This window comes from Podarcis tiliguerta (genome assembly GCF_965153285.1).
Source record: "Podarcis tiliguerta genome assembly, chromosome: 7".
NCBI lineage: Eukaryota > Metazoa > Chordata > Lepidosauria > Squamata > Lacertidae > Podarcis > Podarcis tiliguerta.
Window position 1 is genome coordinate 21,261,607 of NC_139540.1, and position 18,793 is coordinate 21,280,399.

The 18,793-nt window shown below is 39.2% G+C and overlaps 1 protein-coding gene across 14 annotated transcripts in view; it reads right to left on the minus strand.

The window, feature by feature from the left end:
* The window catches only part of ZFPM2 (zinc finger protein, FOG family member 2), a 448,057-nt gene that overhangs the window by 268,335 nt on the left and 160,929 nt on the right, over positions 1-18,793 (minus strand). Inside the window, exon 1 of one of the 14 annotated variants that reach the window (XM_083450420.1) lies at positions 15,837-15,970. The exons of the other annotated variants lie outside the window; for them this stretch is intronic. The gene's annotated coding sequence lies outside the window, so the exon portion shown is untranslated. Of the gene's footprint in view, positions 1-15,836; positions 15,971-18,793 lie in introns of those variants that run through there. 14 annotated transcript variants of the gene reach the window in all.

Below are 18,793 nucleotides of genomic sequence, written 5' to 3' on the forward strand. Positions count from 1 at the left end.
TCAACAAGCAGTATACACTGTAAGTACTAGTATTATGAACTTGTATTATGTAGTCATCTCCCATTCCAACCTGTTGCAGGAAATAAAAATAGGATGCACATAAGAACTTTGACGCCCCTAATGATGTTGCTCAAGAGAATTTAATGGCCAGCATATGTGCAACAAGCACATTCAAGATCAAAGAAAATGAAAGCTGATTGGGGTAGGACATGGAGGGAGCTTGCCCTTTTCAGGAAGATGTCAAATCTGAGCCCCTCTGCAATACCACTTTGGAACTGGTGCATTTTTTTAAAAAAGAGGAGGGAAATACCACCTTTCTGTCTTGATGGGCATATTAGTAAAGCACTGCCACTCCTGCCTTCCTGGCCCCCTTGCAGAATTGCTTTCAAAGCCTTTAAACACACTCTTCACACTTAGATAACAAGGTTTGTTTACAAACATGTTGCATAGCAATTTAAAAAATGCTATACCAACAACACCTAGTTACATTCTGAGTAATTTCCGAGTATTTTATCCATGCATATTTTGCTCATCATACATTTGCACTGAATTCTTGACTCCACGCATACTTAAGATCATGTTATTGTTTACATGGCAATCTAACCTGAGATGAAATTTTCCTATCATAAAAGCTCCAATTAACCATGGGCTCTTTTCTTTGCTCTCAATTTGCATCAGTCACTGTGATTAACCCCTCGAAGACACAAACAAATCAGCAGCCAAAACAAGCCTGTCTTTTTTTATAGAAAAAAAATTAAGACAAGTGATTGCATAGATCCAACAAAAGAGGCATATAGCTGTCTGCAATGTAAGTAATTTCACTTTTAAAGTCTACTAGTCAGACAACTTAGTATTGACACTGTATATTATAATATTGCACTGGGAATGATGCTTTTTAACGTGTCCAAAAGTTAGGGATAAGCTGTGAAGTGGCCAGGTTTGCTACTTACATCAAATTATTCATGGTAGAAAAAACAAAACAAAAAGAGATTACAAAGAGCTTCAAAAGATGGGATATAAATGGGTGAACAGGCAATCAAATGGCAAATGTACTGCATTATAGACATCAAATGGCAAATGTACTGCATTATAGACATTTGGGCAAAAACAAAAACCCTAGATAAAGTCTGAACTCACAATGACAAGTCAGGAAAGAGATCTCAAAATCATGCTGGACAGCTCCACTACGAAGATGTTGATCAAGTATGCAGTAGTTATGAAAAAAGTATGCCAGGGATCATTAGGAAAGGGATCAAAAATAAAACTGCTAGTGTTGTTGTGCCTACCTGTGGTGCAATCATACCTGGAATACTATGTACAGTTCTGCCTGCTGCAGGTGAGAGTCAAACTAAATATTACATTAGCTAGGTAGCTGTACCCTTTAAGTGCCTTCCACATAAAGGCACTGCTCTGTAGATAACACATTGCAGTTTGACCCTAAAAAAGGATACTGTTGAGCTGGAAAAGGTGCATAAAAGAGCAACTAAAATTATTAAGGGGCTGGAAATCAATGCTATTAACGTAACTAAGTATGTAGTGACAGGCACTTTGCTACTATATATTGACATATGGGAACCCATGAAAAATGTTAACAGAAGAGGGAGGGAGAAAAGGGTTGGGTCAAATATATTATCCGTACACACACACCTCACTCAATGAAGCAAGTTCTAGAGAGTGGAACCACTTCAGCCACCCTATGTTCCAGATGAAGTAGGGAATAGTTTCCACTATAAGTCGCAATGCCCTTTTTATTGTACACACAAAGTCATAACTATTTTGTTTACTATTTATAGGACTCAGGAGTCAAAAACATCTTTACAAATCTGTTTACTTAATCTGGTAGGCATCACAAAAATTTGTATTGGAAGTTCACTATAATGTTTTTGCTAAGTTTTGCTTTGTATCACATCAAACAACTTTCCTATCCTGCCTGTTTATATTCCTCATATATTTACAGACAACTTATTGTATTCCCTTTAATAGCTAATTTATCAAATTGCACACTTCAGTGACTATCTCATCTGTCCTCAATAGTCAATTACAGAAGCTTTTCAATCTTTTTGTTGTTCTACTCTCGAAATTTTTTCGAATTCCTTAGTGCTGATGTGCTTCCTTTATTCAGATTTATTTATTTTATTCTAGATGTATTCTTGGCAAAGAATTTCTCTCCATCCTGTGTTGCAATCATTTTAACAATTGTTTATACGTACACACTTATTTTGCAATTATAGTCCAAGAGTGTAAAGCAACAAACAGAACTGCTACTGGAATTCTGTGTATCTTAGCAGAGAACATGTACCAGCAGTGTTTTTTGTGTTGCACCCCATTGCTGAAATCCGTTCTGGTTTCCTGAAACTCAATTCACAGGTGGAGGTGCTCCACCCAGAATCATTTCAATGACTCCATTCTATCTATACTTTTCCTTTGTGTACGCATATCTACTTGTATGAGGAAGCCATAGCTCAATGTGCTTTGTGGTCCCAGGTTCAATCCTTGATATCCTAAGAGGATCAGGTAGTAGGTGACCCAAAATACTCCCGTCTGAGACCCTAAAGAGCCATTGTCAGTCAGAACAGATAATACTGGGAAAGATGGAGAAATAGACAGATTTTGTATAAGTTTTTGCAGTAAATTTATAGAGTGCCACCTATGTGCACAAGGGTTGTGTGCCTGCATTTCAGAGGATAAAATGAGCTTGACAAGTGCACAATATTTTAGTACCTCAAAGCAGTGTGCAGAATAAAAAGAGGTTCACAATTTTGCAAATGGAAAAAGAAACCCTATGGAAAACCATCTAGGAGGCAAATTAGCAATTGACCGAAACATTACCCATTGTAAGTGTGTAAGAAAGCTAACACCATCCTGGAGAGCTGTTAAAACACTGACATTTTTAAAGACTGCTCTTAATAGGATAGAAGGGAGTTAAAATTAAAGTGTAAAATATTATAATAATATATTATAGTAGTAATAATAATGGTCAGCCATTGTTAGTAATACAGACGAAACATAAAAAATGGCTTGCAGCCCTGCTTGTCACAGGCAATATAACATGATTGTCCCATACAGTAATAGAAATTCTTTTGAAAATAATTAGATTTCCAAGATGGACATTTTTATAGAAGTGACATTGCTATTAAAAAAAATGAGCGTAAAACTCTATAGACCACGATATTACAAAATGTCACCATGCATTATAATAACATGTGGGTACTATTGCAAGGATATATGGAAAACGGAAGGATGTTGGTTGGGGAACAGAGTTATACTACAAGAGTTACAAGGGATACGAATCTGAAGACATAAGAAATGCAATAGTAATATCTGGAAGGTCTGCATACACTCCTGAAAGTCATCTTTATTGTCTTTTTTTCTCCTTTACAAATATTCCATTCCTACCCCCCTTACTCTTTTATCATTAGTGGCACACAAGCCATTAAATGCAAGTTTATTATTTTCTCTTACATAATGTATGATTTCTTTGTTAAATTAAACTGAGCATCAATATTTACAGATTACTATCAGTAAAAATAGCACAAGAAATTGTAATAATGTCACTAGCATAATACTTAATTGCTGTGTAATTATTTAGGACAAGATCGTTCGAATATTTCCTTTAAAGTATCTGTGCATGTTCCCGCTTGATGTCCCAGCAAAGGAACACTCGAGAAAGGATTTATTCTCATCATCAGAATCCAGACTTTGGTGGAAAAATTAGTAAACAGCTATTCTGTTGCCAAACCATACACTCAGATGTTCTTCCAGCTTCTGCTGGCATGCAATGTGGATTTTTAGGGTGCAATTCAAGATAGTTTTGACTTCACTGGATACTTATCCCCAACTTCCAATCCCGGTCAAAAAAAACCCCCAAAACAGCCTTCATAGATATGTTTGCTTTGCTGTTTGTGAGCCCAAAGTTTCAAAAGTCTGGATCAGGCAACAAGGACAGAGCTCCTGCTCACCTTTCTCTGGCTTCTAAGAGACTCCTGGTTCCTGTATGCACACAAATGTTTAACAAAACAAATGTGGGCCTATGAGAACATGTGTACATGTTTCCAGGTAAAGAAATATTACAAATTAAGAGCTAATATTCAGGGGATTTCTCATCACAAATTGGAGCCTGAGGAAAGGTCACCAGTTTGGACTGAGAGAAATCATATAACTGGCTGCAGTGAAAAAGGTTTTAAAGAATGGCTAACTTCAGTATGCTCCATATAGCTCTTTTCATTAGATGTACACATATACCATCTGAAAGCCTCTCAAAACGGCTTTGAGTGTTCTTAGGCATCTAGTTACTTTTGCTTGCATCTTTTGAAAACAGTAAGGCAAGGAGAAGGAAGAAAATACCACTTTCTGGATGGTGACATAGAGGAGCATTGCCCCACCAACCACATTAGCTGTGGGAGACATGAGACAGAAGTAGAGGCAGGAGGAAACTGACGTAAACACCACTCAGGTTCACAGCTGCTGATTGACTGAGTATTCAGAGTGGGCTGGAGGAAGACTACAAGGATGACAGTGGATCTTTGAAGAGAGTTATTGAAACTTCCAAGGAATAACAAAAACTCTGATCCTAGCTGGAGCATTACCAAGCATGTCAAGCATCTGTTTCAATTCTAGCCAGAAAGAAGACAGGAACTTGAGAAAGGTTTAAGGATTAATGTCCATCCAAACCCTTTGAAATGCAATAAAAAAACTGAAGTGGTGCTAATATAGGTGTTAGAAAATGCATGTGTTGTTTACATTGAAAAATATATCTTTCAGAAACCAGAAAAGCATAATACAGTCCTCATACTTAATGCCAAAAAATAGGAAACACAAATGAAAAAGGATTTTCTTTTGGTCTTTCTTCATGGTGAAGTAGTACCTAGCAGAAAACCTAAAAGCAGAACTTAAACTAGTGCCTTCCTAGGCCATCCAAAAGGGAATATGGACCTTTAGTGATTTTCAAATATCAGAGCAAGTTTATATGCAGCCATGCTACCGGTGGCTTTCCGTGAGCTGGAGTACAGATGAAGGAATTCATGCAAAGAGTCACCTCATCCCTGGAAAGCATTAGGTTGCTTGTTAATAACACTTTCTTTGATATTCTCTTTAATTGCACATTTGCTGGACCTTATTGGCTATCCAGCAAGGCAGTGCAGGGTGCTGCTCACAGACAGGGTATTGTCTTCTGGGTATGTGAGGATGTACTTAAAGTATACAGAAAAATAGTAGTTTTGGAGAACTGTCCCTGATACCACACACAGGTGAGAAGCATAGTTCACCTTCCATGCTATACTACTCAGGTTTGGGGCTGACTGACAGCTTCTTGTGCAATCAGCCTGAAAAGCTACCAACCTGGAAAGCTATCCCACAATGCTGCTACCTTACTACACCAATATGCCAACACAAACCTACACTAGAAATAGTAGAGATAGTGTTATTTTTTAAGCCTGGTGATGCTATATCAATTAATATGACTGGCTCTTCCATCCTCCTTACCTCTCCCCTCCAAAGAAAAAATGGTTTTGTATTTTCTGTGGATAGCAGCAATATGGTTTCAAAATGGATGGGGGACCGTGTGTTGAGATTCCAGCATTGCAGGGAGTTGGACTAGCTGACCTCAGAGCAATGTCCAACTCTACAATTACATGATTCAGGGATGGGCGTGTCTGTGATAAGAACTCTGCACACTCTTGTATTTCAGTATTACTTGGTTTAGAAAATACAAATTACTGTATTTGCCTTAAGGTTTTGTTGTGCAGCCAGCACATTTGGATGCGGTGTTTTTGGTTCACACAGTGCCTACCCTTCAGTGGCTCAAGCAACTGGATAATCTACAGGCAGATCAGAGCATTTTGTGTTGATATTTTAGTATTGTTGTTATGGCTTATAGCCAAACGAATAAGTGCTTAGGATAAAAGACAACATTTGCAACAACCACTATATTACCATGCTCATCTATTGCACAGAACTAATCTGGCAATGACTCAGCAACTGGAACCCTAAAGGCTTTTTCATCCACAATAGGACAGCTACACTGGCATTATCCAACACATATATTAAGAAGCAACCTTTTAGAGAGAAATTACAGCTGATGAGCAGCACAGCCATATCCCACAAGCACAGGATGTTGAAATTACACTCTTGTGTGCCACTGATTTATAGTCCAAAGGGGGTAATATCAGATGTCGATATAGCTTGTACCCATTGGGAACATGGATGGTAGATGTGAACAGTGGGATGGGGCAGTAATAAGCCAGTTTTAGGCATAATCTGTGAAGGGAGATAGCCATGGAGGGATATTGAGATGGTTTCATCTGTTCTAGACAGACCACAAGTGACATGAGTATGTAAAGGCAGACAAGGTAATCAGCATTTCAACTCTGAACTGTGCATTCTATTACATTCTAAGCACAATCACTCCTCAACATTATAATTAGGATTGTCCTACAAATCTACTAAATCACACCATCTGAACTATCAATGTTTTTGTTTTGACCTGAAAATGGAGCATAGTGGACTACAGTCCTGATGTATATTCAAGATTCTGACAGTAATGCACCCAACCACCTACTCATTGAATCCTTGTCCATCCCTGGCTTATTAAAGCTAGTCAAAGTGGTGTGACTGAATGGGTTTATAGGTGTGGTAAACATATATTGGCATGGGTGGTTGCCTGCTGCCCATAAAATGGAGACCGTGTGCAAACTTTTAAAAAGCCCACCCAATACCTGATGGCATGTAACAACTAGTGACTAGTTGTCCACACCCCTTTACTGGCATCAACGGTGTAGAGGTTGATTGTGGTGCAATCCTGGATAAGACGTATTAACTAGACCCACTACAATCTAGGTTCAAATCAGGGGTTGATCGCCCTGATATATGAATTTTATTGTGATACAGTGTGTGTGTGTGTGTGTGTGTGTGTGTGTGTGTGTGACCCTGCAGGTTCTGCTTGATCTCAGTAGCTTTTGATACTATTAACGATGGTATTCTCTTGGACTGGCTCAGTGGGATGGGTACTGGAGGTACAGTATTACAGATGTTCCATTCTTACCTTCAGAGTCATGCTCAGAGAGCAGCACTGGGTGAGTGCTTCTTGCTCCCCCAACGCTTGTGCTATGGAACTGAGCAAAGTACTATCCTCTCTCAAGTGCTACTTTACATCTATATGAAATGGTTGGCGAGGTTATTAGTTTTGCGGCAAGGTGTCATCAGTACACTGATGACACACAGGTCTATTTATCCATAGCAAGTGAATCAAAAGAGGCTGTGAAAGCTCTGGAATGGTGTCTGAATGCAGTAGTGGATTGGATGAGGGCCAGTAAAGTGTGCCTGAATCCTGAGAAGATGGAGCTTATTTGGGTGGGTGATTCCTATGCCTGGGAAACTTGGAAGTTACCTGCTTTGGACAGGGTCATACTCCCTCTGAAGAAGATATACAGCTTGGAATAACTCCTAGATAATCTATCTCTCTCCATCAAGTGTACTCTGTGGCAAGGAGTGCTTTTGACCCGCTTGATCTAGTTTGCCAGCTACAGCTGTTCTAGGCATATTCTGACAGCTGTAGACCATGAATTGGTAACCTAAAGGCCAGATTTCATACTGTATATGGAGCTGCCCTTGGCCCTGGTCAGAAACTCCAGCTGATGCAGAATGCAGTGGTTAGCCTACTGATGTGGATACATACTGTACAACATGTGACACCTGTTTTAAAACATCTGCATTGGCTGCCCATCTATTACCAAGCCAGGGTCAAGGTAATTGTATTAATTGACATAGCCCACAATAACTTAGGTCCAGGGTATCCTGAGGACTGGCAGAACCTTTATCTCCTAGCTTGATCACTGTGATCACCTGCAGGAGCATTGCTGGTTATCCCCCAAGTTGGTGAGGCTCATATGATAGCAACAAGAAACCAACCAGCCCAGTCCTGTAGAAAGTTCTGCCAGAAGAGATTCAGCAGGTGCTTTCTGTTTTAACTTTTAAATGCCTGCAGAAACCTTATGCAGACAATTAAGAAAACATATCAGTAACAGTTGATTATCTCTGATGTTAAATTAAGTTTGTATATGAATATTGTTTTTGCAAATCACTCTGATATTTATGTAACATAGAGGTATATAAATATTTTTATTATAATTATTGTAAAATTATTTAACATTTTAAAGAAGAAAAATCTAGATGTTAACAAAATGCTAACAGACACTGAACTTTGAAAAGATAACTAGTCCAAGTACTGTACAGTACTGCATAACTACTGCAGTATATCCAAGTAGAGAGAGCATATAGTTCAGCAATTCTAAGATCATCTGGCTTATCCTGATATTCAAACAGGAATGTGCCAGGGCTGCTAGAGAGGATCCCAGCCACTCAAGATACTGTAGCCACCAAAATAGAAACATTCTTCCAGGAAGACCAGCAGCTATCACCTTTTTAATCCAATATGTAGCTTGCCTATCATGGTTCAGTAATTAACAATCGCTTCTAGCGTTTTTGTCCTCACCTTGAATATCATCTCTGAATCATACAAATATTCTAAACGTATTTAAAGTCTTTCTTGTTAACAGGGTGCCTGTCAATGAAAGCATTATACAGTGGTAACATGATGGTATATATGTCAACCACAAAGAAAATAAACTTGATTGGTTGGTTGGTTGGTTGTTGTTGTTGTTGTTTTTAACAAAGGACCATCAGAAAAAACAAATGAAAGATACTGCATACAATTAGCACAAAGATGAAACACGCAGAAGCAAAGTGCAGTTATTCCAGGTTTGATAAAAATTGATTTAGTGACAAAAAATGGATTCCTTTATTTAAAAGACAGGACTTCTCAGCTTAAGACTGGTAAATGACACAATGTCATCTACCGTATTCATTACTGTGGGCTTAGTAGCGAGTCACATATTCTCATTTGCAAGTAATTACAGGTACTAGGATCCAAGTAAAGCTATCCTGTATCTCACGAGGATCATCTATTGAGCCCATACGGATGAATGATCTTGTACTCCTCTTGTATGTTCCTCCAGTTCTACCTGAACATGAACTCTGCAATGTCTTGAGTTTTAATCTTATGAATATTTGTGACTACCCACTAAGGGTTGTTGTAAATGTCTTCACAGGGTGCACAACTGGAGAGAGGAGGGTAGCATTTTGTATTTTGGGGGCTGGTGCTGCAAATAATCCAGCTGATTCAGGTAGTCCAAGGGAAGTTGTTTACCTTAGTTGGGAAGCAGGCTGAGCAGCCTCCTATTCCTGCAGCTTGTGTGTGTGGTATACTTCTCAAACATGCAAGAGCAAAAGCTCTGCTGCCAGCCACCATTTCCCGGCCCCAGAAAGACATTTACATAGAGTACATTTCTAATGCTGTACTTGAGATGTATTATGATGATTTATGAATAAAGCATCTGACTGGGAGAAGGTATATGGTGACTGCCAGGCAGGCAGGCAGGCAGGCAGGAAGCCACACACGCACGCACATACTCTTAAGAATGTTTGATCTTGCTGGCTAGCAAAGTTCACAGACACACACATACACAAGGAAAGGAGGAAATAAAGCTGTTGTTAACTTGTAAACACATTACTTAAGTAGACAATCTACTCCCCACCCCCACCCCACCCCACCCCATTCCAACAAATTGAGCTTTAGTAGGGTTGATTTCCATGGGTTTTTTGATGTTGGACATTGCGGAATCAGTTTCAAAGCCAAATCACTATCTTCTTTAGGTGATATCATATTTCTCTCCCCGAACCAGTTCAATTAATTTCACCTCCAAAAATGAGGGTGCGACAGGGGAGGGTCAGATTTCTCCCACCTCAATTTGTAAGAGAGGAGAAACGATTCAGTACCAATCAAACAGCATCCCAGAAGTAAAACAAAAACAAAAAGCCCTTTCTCCAGTAACTTCCAACCCTTGTTTATGGAAAGTTTTGGACACTTAGCATTCAATAAAGTTATATGCTTTGTACCCTCGGATGAGAGCAAAACAAAAATGTAATTCTTTATTACATAAGTAAACATAATTCTGCACAGTAAATGGCATGTAGTACCAAGACCATAGGTAATAGATTCCGCTCCTAGGCTATATACAGGGTTTATTTAGCTCAGATCATTATACAGTGGTGCCCCGCAAGACGAATGCCTCGCAAGACGGAAAACCCGCTAGACGAAAGGGTTTTCCGTTTTGGAGGTGCTTCGCAAAACGAATTTGCTATGGGCTTGCTTCGCAAGACGAAAATGTCTTGCAAGTTCTGCGGGGGTTTTTTCCCTCCCCCCCTTTTTCCCCAGCCCCTAAGCCGCTTAACAGCTGTTCTCTAAGCCGCTTGACAGCTGATCTAAGCCGCTTATCAGCTGATCCACTAAGCCGCTAATAGCCTTTTAGCAGCTAATCCACTAATCCCTTAATAGCCGCTAATCCCTTAATAGCCTCTAATCCCTTAATAGCTGCTAATCCCTTAATAGCCGCTAATAGCCACTAAACCGCTAATAGCGCTAATCCACTAATGGGCTTGCTTCGCAAGACGAAAAAACCGCAAGACGAAGAGACTCCCGGAACGGATTCTTTTCGTCTTGCGAGGCACCACTGTAGTTGTAGTCTGGGGTGCACCTTGGTAATATGGTGCCCTTTGTGAGGCCAAAATTTGATGCCCCCACACCTAGCCCTCGTGTGCAGGGGAACTGCTCTTACTGCCCTAAATCTGCCTCTGTTATAGCAGCCTGCTGGTTGTTCCAGAAGTACATGGACATTGGAATAGCACTCTAGAGTTATCAAAACAAACAGGCTATTATACATTGTTTCTCTGATCTTCTCACAATAATTCCCTAACAGTGTAACTAAGAACGTAAATGTGCAACTATTTTCACTGCCTTAATTTGCATCTTCTCCCTTTTGCTTATTTTCTATTTCCTTCTCTTTAGTGATCCACTGCTTTTTAATTCTTTAATTTTACAAAGAATAATGGTATGCTGTGCAAATTAATTGTCTTGGGTATTGCCCCACCCCCCGCAGAATTTCAATAACTAACACTTGGAAATAAATTTTCATACAAAAATATATCAACACATCCCAAACATCTTTAAAACACTGATATGCTTAGTGTTTTTAACCAGTAACACTTGACTGTACCCCACCATCTACACACAATGTAGGGCACTTAAGATGAAGGATACATTTTACTTTCTTGCCAGAAATATGGAACTCTTTCCTCAGTTTAGGCAGTAATATCACAAATTATCCACAGTGCACACAGATCACTAACCTGACCCTTCTTTCAGATTTTTTTTAGAAGCAGAGTAATTGATCCTGACAGAAGAAGGAAGGAATTCTCACAACCATTAAAAAAAATCCTACCAACAATAGGGATGAATTTTATTTTTAATAGATTATGTAACCTTTCAGCATGGCAGACTAACTTTTACAACAATACTAAATATAAAGGTTTAATATCACTTAACTATAACAAATGGATTTGCAATACTTAATCATTCAGGTATATATACTAAAAGACAAATGTTCCATTAAACCATCTTCCTTTTCACCCACCACCCACCTCCCGTCTTCATATTTGGAATATAGCATGCTTAATGTCCTTGAATGTCTAGGAAATGTGTGTTAAATGTGGGGTTTGCAATGCAAGTGGCATTAATTAATTTTTAATTATGCCTTAAAGTACTATTGATTGTATTTTCAACAACAGGCAGTAATATTTAAGTTTAGATTCATGCTGAAATATAAAACTCAATTTTCTAATATTCAGACAAGCAGGAAGGACATGAGAATATTGTTTTTAATTGAAGGATTAAAAACATTTACATATTTAAAAAGCAGATGTTTAAAGAACTCGCGTCTATTTTAACATTTATACACCTTTTATCAAGTTGCACTGTTAAGTCTTTCCACTTCCCAAAATAGATGTGGTCCATATTATTTAAATATATGTGTACATTTGTGTGTGTGCGGCAATGTGTTATAGTTACATTTTCCAAAATGTATTTGTAGTTGCTTTAAAAATAGGGTGGGCTTTCTAGGCAACACCCTTGACTCTACTCCCCATTTAAAAACTGTCCCTAAACTTTACATAGCCTCCACCATCTTGGCTTCTATAGTGACAATAAAACATAATAGTAGCACAGATTTTCTCTGAACTTCCGGTTCTAGCTCAGGGGCAATTTTCTTACCAGTACTATGCTAAGCTATACAGTTTAAGGAAAGAGGTTAAATAGCACAGACTCAGATTGCACTTACACACATTTATAATAAACTGCACTATCTAAAAGGGATCAAGCATATAGACTGCCCTCTTTGGGCTCTTCTATCTCTTAGGAAGATCACAATGAGCATTAATGTTATATTCACAATAATATAGAAAATAGTACACAACAGGTTAAAAGTACCAGTAAATGGGCTCCCAGTACACAGCATACATTTAAAACACACAACCCCAAAGAATCCTGGGAACTGTAATTTATCTCTCACAGAGCTACAATTCCCAGCACCCTAGACTTTATGCATACGCAGCAACATCATACATTTGTCTTTATTGCAGCCAAATAAGGAAGACATCAGGTCAGAAATTATTCCATCCTGTTCCGCATTCTTGCCAGGTGGCTTATCAAAAAACAAAATATGGGTTGTCTCCTTGAGACGTGAAAACCAGGCCCATGTACCACCACTACCCCAAGCTCTAGGTTGTAAACCAGTGCTGTGTTATGTACTATACTTATGTCATACTATGAAAACAATGGAATTTAAACGTACAGAATCTGTAAAATGGATTGAGGCCCACCTCTACTGAGCTAACCAGTCGATCCAGCCTATCATACAGGCATCCCCTTTAAAATAACAAAGGAGAGAGATACACTATTTTAAAGTGCTAAGAAAATTGGACCACTTACTTGGAAGTAATGAAGAATTCCTGCAGAGATCTCTGACAAAGAGAATGACAGAGAGAGAGAGAGAGAGAGAGAGAGAGAGACCCCGCAATGCCATTTTGAGAGTCATTAACATGTGGGTGGGACGGGAAGATGACCAAGAAAATAGGATGCTAGAGAACAGGAAAATAAATGCCTGTCATAGCAAAATCAAAGGTTCTGGAGGGAAACGCATGGCTGAAGTATCATCATTATTGTTCATCTGATTTACTATATGAGCTTCTTAAATAAAGAATGAGCATAAAGAAAGGAACACATCTCATCAAAGGGGTCCCATATGCAAAAGTGCAATTATTTCTTTTCATGAATGAAAAGGTGAAGTATTTAAAGGGAGGCAGAATGTGAAGATTGCTTCTACGTTAAAGATCCCAAGAACTATATTATACCTTTAAAGGGAAAGGCAACAGGGAATGCTTCCCCTCCCCCCAGGTCTCCCCCAGGTGGTTGCTCTAACAAGGCCTCACTTTATCCTCTTCCTTAACCATGAAGGAATCCAAACTGGCCTTCCTATATAGTCCTCACCAGACTCCCTCTGATCCTGCCCCCACTTCTTTAAATTTCTTGTCATGCGCCTAAAACCGAAAAAATATTCTTGGCAGGAGGGAAATAAGGCACAAGATTGTCCACACATAAAAAGGCACTAATAATACAAATAGGTAGCATAACAAAGCTATCCAATAGTTAGCAACTTTAATTTATTAGTTAGCAAATGCCACCAACTCTGTTTTGTTTTTGTTTTGCTTATCATGAAAGTTCCAAGTTTGCCCTATTAATAAATGTTTAGCAAAGTACCTGCAAAACCCACCTACAACCCACAGAAAAGCCCCCAGCACCTTCTGTTTGGGGCAGCTTCCTCATTTCAAGAGCACATTACTAAATGCTTGTTTTTTAAAAAAATCAAAAATTGTTCCCTGAATTCTAAACTACCAAACAACTTCTTAATCCATATCAGAAAATCTGATGGTTGCAGTTTGTGGAAGCAACCATTCTCACCCCCCTAAATACAAAACTAGGCTTATGGCACTTTAATTCTACTTTAAAATAAATATTTTTTCAAGGGTTCTCTCCCTGTCTGTTACAGTTTATAAAGATGGCCAGACAAAACAACAGTGTAAAATAATCAGTTTTGTACCAAGAATAAATAAGTAGAGCACACAAGTTTACCACAATAAGAAATAACTTTAGCTGGATAGTAACCAAATTTGTTTTTCTTGGTTCTGTTCAGAATATCTGAATCCAGCAAGACAGACCAAGCACATATTTCATAGATGATATTTGATTAGATAGGCAATCTGACTTCCGCTCTTACAATAGACACAACACTCTAATCCTGGAGCAGATAGAACAGCAATCACGGTCAACTGCAGGCTGGGTTATGGTGAACCAACAAATGTTGCTAAGTCTGTTACAAGCTCATCTCTATCATTTTAAAATGTGTTGCCTGCACAGAAGTGGCAACTGCTTCTTTTTGGCATGTGGGCACACACATACTTTAGCTACTTGAAAGGTTTAGGTCCAGGCTATCTGAAGAACCATATTGTCGCATAAGAACCTGCCTGGGCTCTGAGATCTGCCTTTTAATAGTGCTGTGTTATTTCTACTATCTGTATATTAATAATTTGTTTTCATACTGTTTTAAATCTATTACAGTTGAATTAAACTATTATCATTTATATGTTTTTAGCTTACTGTTTTTTATCTGTGTTGTTTTAATTTGTGTAAGCCACTTTGAGCCCCAGTCTGTGAAAAAGCAGGATAGAAATAAATATAACAGCAATAACAATAATAATCACCGGGGGGGAGCCCAGTCCCAGGAGTTACTGCCCAAGATTGTACAGTTTGAATTGTCTGTGCCAGCTACTGCCAACTGACAGCTTCTTTCCTTTCTAGCTCAGAGAAGCCCACCCCTTTGCCTAGTTTAGCCAAAGGAGGGAGGAAGTGGACATTAGGAAAGCCAGGCCCATTGATACTCACAAGGCCACCAGTTTGCATGTGGCTTGAGGAGACAGGCTAGTTGGAACATGCGAGGGAGAAGTTTGGGGCTTAATCACCTGCAAAATCTCCCCTGGCTTCGGAGTGGGAGTGGGAGCAGCAGGAAGAGAAGCATTTGTGCTCATGTTAGGCAGCCCATCCACCAATCCATTTACTCACCCAGCTGGCATGGCTCAATTGGCTCAGTCCCAGTGGGCAGTCAATAAAGCCTACTTGCGTCTTGTCTGTCCCTCAGGTCAGCACTACCTGCCTGCTTACCTACACTATCCTATTCTAACAGCAGGAACAATAGAATTAGTAAGTAAGTAGTGTGAATTGATGTCCTACATCTCTCTGTGTGTCTATAGCTCATGTCTGCATGTCATAGCGTGTGTGTATGAGATAGAATATTGAGTACGGATTAGCCATTTTCTTCTTTTGTGAGAATGTGCATATGAAGGTAAGAGAGAGTATGGACATGTCTGTCTGGAGATGCATGTGACAGAGGATAAAAGAGTGCATTTAGGTTTCCTCATGTGTGAGTCTGATAGATGTGTATGTGAGAGAGATGGTGTTTATACTTGGAACAACTGAGACCTGCAACAAAACATTCCAGTGTGGAGTGCTCCTGCTCAGGGTTCCAGCTAGACAGGCATGCCCTCCATTCCATTCCTCGTCCTTGGTTTTTCTATGTTGTTTGGTGGATTTCTTGCCCCCTTAAGTGGGTTGTAGCACCTTAAATATGATCTGTACTTCTGCAGACCCTGATCTTTCTCTCTTGTGCATGCATGGTGCCATTTTGGCTACTTAAGGATTGGCACTTATCCCTGAACATCGCTAACAGCAGAAATGATTATCTTCCAAATGAAAAATGAACTTCTCTTGATGCTGTTTTGCAGGGTTGACCTAAGACCCACAGCATTTTTAGTGAATTGCTGTACAGGATACTCACTTCAAACATACAATTTTAGCTCATTCTTCAAGTTGTATATTGCTGAGACTTCTTGCTACCCAGCAAAATTGATAATTTTCTGTCATGGATTCAGTGGCTTGCTTTGGGTTAATCCCTTATCTGAGCCTTAGCATTTCTCAGCTGTAAAACAGAAACATAAATTAGTGGCTTGTGACCATGGCTTTTTGTAGTCCTCCTGCTGCACGTTAAGAGTTTAACATTAGAATCCCTGTTCTACAGTAACTCTGAAAAGAATTTGTACTTTTACAGGTAAGGGCACCCCAGTACCTGACTCATAATCATGATTGGCTGTGCCTGTGAATTGCTATTTTATTACTTGGTCCTTCCACAAACTGCCATTCTTTGACTGGTTCTACCCTCAAGCTGCCATTTTGTGATGGGCTTGAGTTGATGGGCTCGTGTGTGTGTGTGTGTGTGTGTGTGTGTGTGTAGCAAGCATGAAATCTGTAAACTCCACTTTCTAAAGTGTATTCTAATGAATGATCTGCATCGAAAAATCTTTACTAATCTCTTGCACAGAGTGTAATATATGAAATTGTCTCTGAACCACATTCTATTCCCTGCACTTCTGCTTTCCACTCATAATTTAGACAACTCCCATAATTAATTCTTAGAATGTAAATGTCTCATTCCTACTTGCCATGAATCATTTTTAAAATTGCCCTACTTCCTGGCCTACTAATTATTGCTTGTCTGAATTCCATTAGCCCCCCCTCTTCCCACTTCCCTGCTTCCCCAATCAGACAAGTCACACTTTGAGACATCTTGTAACACAAAATTGAAAAACTGCACAAGGTAGATTTAGGATACAAAGTTATTTTTAAATACAGTTATTACCAGCAATTCATTTGCTGGAGGAATTGCATTTAATTAAGGATTATTATATCAAATGGCATTGCTCACCTATACATTCAAGAGAGCAAAATTTATTCCCAAAGCCTTGAAATAAAGTCTGATCTTGCAAAGATACACTTCATACAATCAAATAAAATCACTGCAATGCCAAGAAAATGGCAATGTTTATAACAGTTGCCTCATGAGCTTGCTCCTCACTGTTTCACTAAAACTGGAAAAGATTCAAATTCCTGCTTTGCTATGAAGCTTACTGGACAACGTTGGACTCATCACCACCTCCTGATTAACCTAACCATTGAGGATAACATTTATTTATATATTTGCTAGCTTGAGGAATTTATACCCCAATCTTCGGTAAAATATTCTGGGCCAATTACAAAATGTAAAGTATAAAAAATGAATCTTACACAGAAAATTGAAAATGTACAAAGATATACTAAAAACAGTAAAAATTACCAGAAGCAGCATAAAAACAACAAACCCAGCCAATATAAAAACCTATCAAATTGAAAGGTCTGAAAAAATAATCCTAATTGCAAAGTGGCATCAGAGTAGGCAACTTTCCCTAGGGAAAGCACTCCACAACTGAGAATGCCAGCCACCCACCATACCAGTGTGGTGTAGTGGTTAGAGTGTCAGATTAGGACCTGGGAGAACTAGGTTCAAACACCCATTCACTCATAAAGCTCACTGGGTGACCTGATCCAGTTATATTTTTTCAGCCTAACCTACTTCTCAAGGTTGTTGTGAAGATACAATGTGAAAAGATAGAATCAAGTACAGTACTTTGACCTCCTTGGACAAAAGGGATGGGTGGTGGTACCTCAGTTGGCAAGGAAGGGCTTTTGATAAGAGGGATCTTAAGTATCATTCAGATACTCTGGTCCCAAGCCATGATAATAATAATAATAATAATAATAATTTATTATTTGTACCCCGCCCATCTGGCTGGGTTTCCCCAGCCACTCTGGGCGGCTTCCATAGAAACAAAAAATACAGATATCACAGATTAAAAACTTCCCTGAACAGGGCTGCCTTAAGATGTCTTCTGAATGTCAGGTAGTTATTTATCGCTTTGACATCTGCTGGGAGGGCGTTCCACAGGGCGGGCGCCACTACCGAGAAGGCCCTCTGCCATGATGGCTTTAAAAGTCCAAAACAGCACTTTGAATTGAGCCCATATATAGTGAAGCCCATAAATGCCATCCCTAGTTACTAAGCAGGATACAATTATTAATAGATTAATGACCAATGTTATTTCCCCCTCAAGTCACAGAATATTCTTACATTCCTTTATTAAGACAAATGAAGAAAATACATAGAGGTTGGATCCAGAATTTAATGAACATAGGTCTTCTCAAGGAATGGAGAACTCTCATATATTGGCTCCTATTCCTCCTGTAACCCCCTGAACCCCAAGTTCTGGAGTGCTGGGAAGGCTTCCGGAACAACCTGAATTGCATTGCAGGATATTCTAAATCTGCCTCTGCCCCTTCTATTCATGGAAGGAAAGATTTGGTTCCAACTCGCTGAAACCCTTGAAACACATTCTAAGCCCTGTCAAACTGTACATATTCCATTATTTTCAGAGCTATATGTTGCATTATCTTAACAATTAAATTGAGAAAGTGTTTTGAAAGAATAATGAAAATGCTAACTTTTGTGAATTCAAGCATGCACCCTACAAAATTCCCCTAATGTGCTGCTGCTGCTGCCTTCCCTGCTTACACCAGCACAACCTTAAGAAATGCATACATTCTAGACATGACAGGGAGAAGATGTGGGACACCTGCCCTTCAATAAGCTACAAACAGTGCTACAACTGATCCAAGCAACCAATTCATTTCCAAGAGTAAGACACTGCAGGTTTCTTCCATGTTTTTAGCTGTTTCTATTTGATCTGTAAGCTGCCTTGATTCCCATTCTGGGGAAAAGGTAGGCTAATTTCACCAACAGATACCAAGCAACTTCACCAACAGATAGCAAGCAGCATGGCTATGTACCAAATCTCAGATGTCTTTAGGGCCTGGGAGACTGAGAAAAGTAGGAAGCCATCACTGTGCCTCATAGTGCAGCATGGT